Below are 9,790 nucleotides of genomic sequence, written 5' to 3'. Positions count from 1 at the left end.
GAAGGGCTTTTAAGGTAGCCTCTCCACTTTTGCTTAGAATGTTAGTTAGGTTATTTTTGTAGATCTGTGGATATTTTCCTAGTGACAGATTTCTACTTAAACATATAATGGCTCCCTCTATTATGGTACATCTTTTCTTTCTCTATTCTTCCCCTGACTCAATTTTTCTGCCCCCCCCCATGTCCTCCTTTCCACTACTCTGTCTCCTAACTCCTTCACCCCTTCCCCTATGCTCCCAATTGTTCATAAGGTCTTGTCCATTTCCCCTTCTCTGGGGGACCATGTATGTCTCCTTGTTCCCTAGCTTTTCTGGTGGAGTAGATTGTAGGCTTGTAATCATTCACTGTATGTCTAAAATCCACATATGAGTGAGTACATATCATGTTTCTTTTTGTGACTGGTTACCTCATTCAGGATGGTTTCTTCTAGTCCCATTGATATGCCTGAGAATTTCACAATTTCATTTTTATTATTTATTTATTTATTCTGCTGAGTAGTAAGTACTCCATTGTGTAAATACACCACATTTTCTCCATCTATTCTTCAGTTGAGGGGCATCTAGATTGCTTCCATGTTCTGGCTATATCATACAATGAGATTTGATTTGATATATTAGAGGAATAAAAGTGTATGTATGTAAATCTATTCTAATTTTTATTCTAAAGTGGACTTATTTGTGTTCATATGTATATGGAACCCATGGTGGATGATGGATATCTTCCTTGACTGTGTCACTTGTTTTCTTTTTGAAATTAATATATCTTCACTCCTTCCCCTTTGTACCTCCAAACCATCCCATATACACTCATTACTCTCTTTAAAATTAATTGACTCTTTTTCATTAATTATTATTTCAAGTACATATACATATCTATACATATTTCTAAACTCTGTATAATGCCACTCATAGGTATGTTTTTAGGGCTGACCATTTGATATTAGATGGCTAGTTGGTGTGCTCTCCCCCAAAAAGATGATTTCTCCAATACTCAGAATTCTTTATTTGTCTGTAGTTCTTTGTGTAGTGTGAAGCCTCATGGGTTTTTCCCCATCCACTTTGGCAGGTCTATTGATATATTATTCCCTGCTCATCTCATGTCTAGGCAGCCATGTTGGTGAAATGTTTTGGGTACAGCTTCTGACTTTCCAAGGAGACACAATCTCACAGCAAACTCCCTGATACTCTGGCACATTCTTTCTATTTCTTTTTCTACCATGTTTCTAGAGTGTTAAGTACAGAAGGATTTTGTCATATATTCATTGAACTGTGTCTTCCTAGATTTTATCCATTTTTAAAAAATCCTATTTATTTATTTTTTAAAATACAACTCATACAGTGCTTTTGGTTATCTCCATTGCAACCTCATGTTCTCCAGTTTTCTCTTATTAATAGTCCCTCGTTCAATTAGTGCTGCCTATATATGCATAGGTGTCATGTCTCAATAGATTGCACCAGTTTTAAGAGAGCATCTCAGTAAACCTGACTGGCTGGCTAAAGAGCTCTTGAATCTGCCTGATTCTTTACCCCAGTGCTGGAGGTGTAGAAACTACAATGACATGTCTATTTTTACTTGAGTACTGGGGATTCAAACTCATGCCCTTGCTTGAATGACATAAATTTTGATTGTTGAGCCATCCCCCTCCTGTAAAAATAAATACATTTTAATCAAAACAATATCTATAGTCTTTAACACTATTTTTTTTTGCTCTTTGTGTTTGTTCAATTTCTTGTAAAGACTCACTGAGCCCTCACACATGAATGAGTGAATGCACCCACAGACACGTACACATGCATGTACCCCAGCACACAGATAAATTAATTATCACTATCTTATCTTTTCTCAAAATTCAAAGACTTATTTAGAGGTCAGTAAGAATTTATTCTTTGAGATGATAATGTTGACACATGACATTAGGAAGCTCTGATTTGATTTTGACTGAAACAAAATGTTAATTTGACAAAATTCTCTCATAGAACTGGTAAAAAAAATGTGACAGTTATCAAATGTATGTCTCATAAAATACATAAGCAAGCATTCTTTCCTCATAAATAATATCTTGTGTAATGCTGTTGGCACATAGTAGAATTATGAAATGCTTCTCTCAGCTTAACATTTTATTTAAAACATTATAATTATTTCTATCTATCAGGATGTTGATGCTTCAGAAAAGAAAACAACACCCCCTCTATTAACATCATTTCCAAAGTCTTTACCCATGTTCCATGTAAGTAAGAATAATAAAAGGCATTATGATGTTTAATGGGATCTCCGTGTGGTTAAGAAGCAGACACAGCAATAACCATTAGCAGGTTAAATAAGCATGCTAAATAGTCACAATTTTGTTTTTACGAAGATGTATTGAACTACATTGCCCTTTAGGGGTTATGGAAGAAAGAACTTAGCTACTAAAAATGGAAATTTATTCCTCCACATATTGGTGCTTAAATGGGGAATATTCTGATGTCTCTAAGGCTTTGCTGGATAATTTTATCAGTTTATGACCCTAATACTTCAAGGTTACAAAATAGCCTTCTGTTTTCACTTCTTTAGAATAAGTTAGAGCATGTCATCATTGACAGCCAGTTTGTGTTCGTCAATACAAGAAGAACCATATCCTGTGCTCAAGTAGTGTCAGGTATTGCTTATCAGGATCTGCTAACAGTGACACATTGCAGCAACACCATTGAACTTTAAAGTCACAACAAATATTTAGGAAATTGTCTTTCGTGATACTTCGATATTTTTGAAATGCAAGCCTATTTTTATGACTGTGTTTTGGGTACTTCTCTACTCTTGTGTACTAAAAACCTGGCAAAATGCTTGATGAAGTGTGCTAATGAGTGCAAATATGAAATTCCTATAGTGGCAACATTTCCATAGTAATGGGAACCCCCATATCCATTTCTAGAGGCAACAATATTAAGCTAGAAAAGATATATGGAGCAAAAAAGTGAATAATTTTATGTATGCAAGATTTAAATCTGATCATAATCCAAGCTTTTATATTTCTCCTTCATCTTCATTTTTATTTAAAGAAAATCTCCTTTGGGGGAGTTTCTTTCATGCTAGAAAATTTTGTGGTGAACATAATTCTGTTTGGCAAGCATGTCAGATTACACTTTTAGTAATTTTCAAATCTTAATGAAAACAAAGTTTTTTAATTTAATTTTTTTATTATTAACTTTCAACTGATGTTGAATTGTAGCACTTATTGAAATCCTTTAATGGCTCTGTTAGCTAATTCTACTCAGTAAGTTTAAGGTTCAGAAATGAAAATTTCTAGTTTTAAAGAAGTTAATCCCAATAATATTGGAGAAATTCTAGTTTCCCTTTAAGAAGTTATGCTTCTAAGAAACTTAAATCCTAGGCATTTCTTTTAACTGATATCAGGGATGTGGCAGAAAACTCTCTTTGATGTCCATAAAGATTAAGAATTCCTGGTTCACCTGTCAAAATGCTATAGACCAAGGACAAGAAGATATTAGTAGTTTAACACATGGAAACTCCCCTAGGAGTAAAATCAGAAGGCTGTTATTCACCAGCTATTGTCAGAGATACACAAAGTAAAACTTCCCATTTGTACAGCATTCTGTCTCTGTATGACTTCCTCCTTGTTGCTCATACTCACACTACAATAACATTCAAAATAAGCAAATCTGAGTCCCTACCAACTCTCTGTGAGCTATTCTTCATTGCACCAGGTAATTAGGCAGAGATTCTTCAAAATTGATAAACACAGTGTCAGTGAGGACTTGGTTCTACCAATAATAATAATAATAATAAAATAAAAACAAACAAAAAAGCAAACAACTGAGTTTTCAAACATTGTCAAGATTCTATCATCTTCTCTTGAATCACTGTTCCTTTTTGAAGTATGCAAATAAGTGAGCATTGAATTGATGTAAAATAGATCACTTTGCATACATAGTCAATGGCTGTTGCAACATCCTTCCTGTGTTTCTTGAGTGCTAAGATTAAAGGTGTACAGTACCATACCCAGCAACAGTTTGGTAATTTTAAACTTTTTAATTCATTTTTTTTTGTATGTGTGTATGGATTTCATATACTGCATCTCATTCTGACTCATATCCCCAAACCCTTGCCTCCTGGATATCATATTGTTGTCCTGTATCATAGGCAAGCTATAGTATTTGAGCTGCAGATCTGGTCTCTTCATATGCTTCTGAAGTTCATACATGAGGTAAAGGTTGGGGTGAGCTAACTCCTAGTCCTAGTTCTTGGCCTTGGTGGTAGCTGGGTTTGTCAGCCCACTAGCTTCATCACATTGTCACTACCAGGGTGAGCTCTCCAGCACTGCCCAAGCTAAATCATCCAATTTTGCAGGCAGCAAGGCCTAGGACCAGTTCTCCTGCTCTTGTGCCCTAGGGTGGGCTCTTCTGCACTCACACTACCGAGACCATCTCTACTGTTTTGCTCAAGTAAGGTATATGGCCCCCACTCCCAATTGCTGCATTCGGTGAGGGATAGGGCCAGATCCTTCTCCATGCTCTTATCTTGGCTGCCAAAGTTGTGAAGGGGGTGGATGGTGGAAGGCATATTTTGCCTACCTATGCTACCACAAGGTATATGAGAGAAGGGGCAGGTGCCCCTATCCTGCCACCATGTTCAAAGGACCTGTTCACCTGTGCCCCCACCAACAGGATCAGATTTAGTGTATTCTTCAGGGAAGGTGTATGGATTTAGCAGTACCTCATGACCAGATATATCTCTTGCCTGTCCAGCTCCACCTCTCTCCAGAGGACATACATCTTTCTGGCTTACTTTCTCTTCTATTTCCTCATGCTGAACTCACTCACCATGAAGGTGCCATAGTGCCCTGGGCTCATGGTAGATTGTGTTTCCACCAGACCAAGGGTGATGGGTGGAGGGCCATCTCTGTCCTCCATGCTCAGGCCTAGAAAGTACCAATATATTTATATTCCCAGACACAGGGTTGCTCTGTGTAGCAGCCCTGGCTGTCAAAGAACTCACTCCGTAGACCAGGCTGACTTCAAACTCACAGAGATCCACCTATGTCTGCCTCCTGAGTGCTATGATTAAAGGTGTGTGTCACCATTCTCTGGCTCAGTTTGGAATTTTTTAATGAAGATTTCCTTGTCGGTAAATTTGTTCACAATTTCAGTAGAAATTGCTGCCTTCTCTCACCAAGATGACGCCAGTTTTTTTTTTTTTTTTTTTTTTTTTTTTGTTTTTGTTTTTTGTTTTTTTGTTTTTTTTTTTTTGTAGGGTAAGAAGGAAATAAGGAAACAACCATTGTCTAAATAAGGAAATTTTAGTGATAAAGTCTGAGTGCACTTAATTTATTACTAATACATACAATTCAATAGACAAGACAAAGCCCCACTGTAGTTGATGAAGTGAAGTTCACTGTAATATCCTATTTTTGTAGGATATGACTTGTAAAAAGTATGTTTTAGTCTTATTTAGAAATTATCAGAATTCTCTGTGACTGAGCCTTGATTATTGCCTAATATGGTACAAACTGTTTTATTTTATTATTATTATTGTCTAATACATCTCCCTTTCTTATCATTTAAATAGTGTGGCATAATGTTATGACTATATTTATGAGTTTGTCCCTATCCCTTTGAATCCATGTCCTGATGAATATTGGTATTATCTAGGATCAGCCCAAAATCTACTAGAGATATCTTGAAAGAACAATAGGTTTTTTTTTTTTTTTGAAGGACACTTTTCCATGAAGTAGTTCTATAAAATAAGTACTACTGGCTTATGAAGATTGCATGAGTACAAAATCATTTCTCATCTTTTTCTTTCTTGCCTTTGGACAATCAGAAAATGTCAAGACCTGGGAATACTTCTAACTCCACAAAATACACCAAAATTTGTATTCAGGCCAAGTAAAGTAGTTTTCTTTGTAAAGATGAATGAATCAAATTAAAGGACAAAAGAGAGAGAGAGAGAGAGAGAGAGAGAGAGAGAGAGAGAAAAGATGTAGAAAATTTTGAAACACATTATTAATTTGTAATTTCTCACCACTAATCAACTCTTTTCAATCAAACTTACACGTGCAAATATACATATCTTAAACATAAATCCCGTTTTTTAAAAAAAGAAGATGGAAAGCAATAGAGAAAGTCACCTGATATCAACCTCTGGTCTCCATGTATGCATGAGTGGGCAAATACACCTGCACATATTCAAACACCACTTCAAATAACATCCTTCCTCAAAGAAGTAGCTAGGCAAGGTGGTACACAGCACATGCCTTTACCAGCAATAAGAAGTCAGATGTAGATGATCTCTGCAAGTTCAAGACCAGCTGGTTGTATATAGTGATTTCCAGTCCAGACAATAATTATAGAAACCTTTCCTGGAAAAAACAATACTTACTAACCCTTGTCCTGCCAAACTCCCCCCCCCAAAAAGGAAAGAAAAGAAAAAGAAAATCAACTAATCAAACAACACAGGAATATGTCAAAAATTCTCCCTCCTATCAAAAATACATTTGAATTCTTTATGAGTTGGAGATATTTTGCCAATCTTTGAACAAACATTTCATGAATATTTATGCCATCAACAATAGCACATATTTAATTTCAGCAATATTCATTTATGAACATTTCCACTTTGCAGAATGTACATAATCAAATGATTACTATTCAGGTTCTAAGCAGTAGCATTTGCCTCTGGTTAAGGATTTTCAGGTGCTACCATGAATTCAGTGAATGTCCAGTTGGGGGAGAATGCACTATAACCTGTATTTCTATCATATTGATACAATAGTAGTAAATGCTTTCAGAAAGATACAGAGCAGTGATAGGAGAAGTAATAATTTTGGGGCTTTATCACCTTGTTTTTTTATGTGATTTATTTAATTATAAATTCAGTTTCATTTTTAATAATATCTCTGTTTCACAACTAACTTACAACATTCTGAAAACCTAATGGTGATCATAAAACTTAAGGAAGAAGCTAACATTCAGTTAGTGCCTAAGTTAGAGATTATTGGGCAGACACAAAAGAAGGTCTTCCAGTTGTTTTCATATGATAAATATCTACATATAATTCCAAATGATTAAGTATATGTTCTAATTACTTTAAAAAATGTTAGCTGACAAGAAGTCTGCTGTGAGATTCGATACTTACAAGTATTAGGGAAGCCACACCCATAAGCCCTCACCATGATTGTGCAAATAATACTTGAACAAAGACAATATCAATAAACTTGCTATTAATGAATGGGGAACTATTATGGACCCAAGTTATAAACAAAGCATTGTAAGCAATTCAAGAATGCTGAGAAAAAGATAAAGAGTTTTCCTCAGAGAAGAAGCATTCAAAGAAAAAAGGCCATGGAATTGAGGAAGAAAAAGAAGGGACACTTGAGAAATGTCCAAGGGAAGAGAAGGAGGTGGGGGGAATGATGGAATTATATTTTGACTTCAGGAAATAAATAAAAGGTTTAAAAATATAGACTTATTGAGACTTTTGATAAATATTACTATTAATAACACTTAAGAGTTGAGGGCACATCTCATTTGATAGTGGGCTTGTCTAGCATACCTGAGACACTGCAGGAAGCAGGTGTGGTGACACATGTCTGTAATCCCAGAATATGGAAGGTGGAGGTAGGTAGAAGATTAGAAGCTCAAACCCTCAGCTGCGTAAAGAATTTACGCGGGCTCCATAGGACTCAGTCTCAGGAAGACACACACACACACACACACACACACACACACACACACACACACACACAGAGAGAGAGAGAGAGAGAGAGAGAGAGAGAGAGAGAGAGATCAAAAAGACAAGTGTGAAAAATTGAAGCATGGGCTCTCTGCTCCTCCCTGTTCTAGAGACAGCCGCATTTTTTCGTGCAGTGCCAGCCTCGTTTCTTAGACACAATGGTGAAGGTAGGAGTGAACGGAATTCGCCGAATTGGACGCCTGGTTACCAGGGCTGTCATCAATTCTGGCAAAGTGGACATTGTTGCCATCAATGACCCCTTCATTGACCTCAACTACATGGTCTATATGTTCCAGTATGACTCTACCCACAGCAAGTTCAAGGGCACAGTCAAGGCTGAGAATGGGAAGCTTGTCATCAACAGGAAGGCTATCACCATCTTCCAGGAGTGAGATCCTGCCAACATCAAATGGGGTGATGCTGGTGCTGAGTATTTTGTGGAGTCTACTGGCATCTTCACCACCATGGAGAAGGCTGGGGCCCACTTGAAGGGTGGGGCTAAGAGGGTCATCATCTCTGCCCCTTCTGCTGGTGCCCCCCATGTTTGTGATGGGTGTGAACCATGAGAAATATGACAACTCCCTCAAGATAGTCAGCAATGCTTCCTGCACTACCAACTGCTTAGCCCCCCTGGCCAAGGTCTTCCATGACAACTTTGGCATTGTGGAAGGACTCATGACCACAGTCCATGCCATCACTGCCAACCAGAAGACTGTAGATGGCCCCTCCGGGAGGCTGTGGTGTGATGGACGTGGGGCTGCCCAGAACATCATCCCTGCATCCACTGGTGCTGCCAAGGCTGTGGGCAAGGTCATCCCAGAGCTGAACGGGAAGCTCACTGGCATGACCTTCTATGTTCCTACCCCCAATGTGTCCATTGTGGATCTGACATGCCTCCTGGAGAAAGCTGCCAAGTATGATGAAATCAAGAAGGTGGTGAAGCAGGCATCCGAGGGCCCACTGAAGGGCATCCTGGGTTACATCAAGGACCAGGTTGTCTCCTGCGACTTCAGCAGTGACTCCTACTCTTCCACCTTTGACGCTGGGGATGGCATCACTCTCAATGACAACTTCATAAAGCTCATTTCCTGGTATGACAATGAATTTGGCTACAGCAATAGGGTGGTGGACCTCGTGGCCTACATGGCCTCCAAGGAGTAAGAGCCCATCCTGGACCATCCACCCCCTGCAAGGGCATGAGCAAGAGAGAGAGACCCTGGCTGCTGAGTAGTCCCTGTCCAACAACCCCTGACACTAATCTCCCTCACAGTTTCCATCCCAGACCCCCAAAATTAAGGGGCTTAGAGAGCCATGCTCTCTTGAGTACCATCAATAAAGTTCACTGCACCTGTCAAAAGAAAAAAAAATTGAAGCATGAAGACTTCCAGGGGAGAGCAGAAGACTTTTACCTGAGGGTCTTTAATTTTGCAGATAGTGTACTTGAGCATTCCTCTTGTCTTCCTATTTTGAGACATGACTATATGAGGTTACTAGCTCATAACTACTCTTAATTATGTGTAGCTAATATATAAACCACATGCAAAGGAGCAGGCAAAATACAGTGGACATATAAAAAATGTATACTTCAAATGTAAAGTCACAATTTGAGAGACAAGATCTTGGCTGAAACAGGCAAATTGAAATGAAGATGAACTTGTGAGTCTATTTCAGTAGTCCACGGAAAATTACGATAGCTAGTTAGAAGACTAAAGGACAGTTTAGGGATTTGTCTATGTTCAAAAGCAAGAAGCAGAGTAATTAAGCCTATTATTCCCTCCAAGTATATTATATAATATTTACATTTGTACCACAGTGTTTCCATCATGAATTTAAGTTGTAAGTCATGATGACTAAATGTTAACTGAGACTTTAATGCCCAAGTAGATCAAACATCACATATATGGTTTTCTTTTCCCATATTTGGCTAAACCCATTGCTCCCATTCTACCACAGCCAACACTGATAGGACATTTGGGTTAAATATTAATTTTTTTAAGTTGCCTTAGACTTGCACTTATCACTAATATACTTTGAATAATACTGAATATGGTCTTCTGAGC

At 37.9% G+C, this 9,790-nt stretch overlaps 1 pseudogene; it reads left to right on the top strand.

Annotated features, from left to right (window-relative positions):
* Positions 1-7,853: 7,853 nt before the first annotated feature.
* LOC127229951 (glyceraldehyde-3-phosphate dehydrogenase-like) lies at positions 7,854-8,906 on the top strand (annotated as a pseudogene).
* Positions 8,907-9,790: the final 884 nt, after the last annotated feature.

This window comes from Phodopus roborovskii, unplaced genomic scaffold (genome assembly GCF_943737965.1).
Source record: "Phodopus roborovskii unplaced genomic scaffold, PHOROB, whole genome shotgun sequence".
NCBI lineage: Eukaryota > Metazoa > Chordata > Mammalia > Rodentia > Cricetidae > Phodopus > Phodopus roborovskii.
This window is presented reverse-complemented; position numbering and strand designations above follow the sequence as displayed.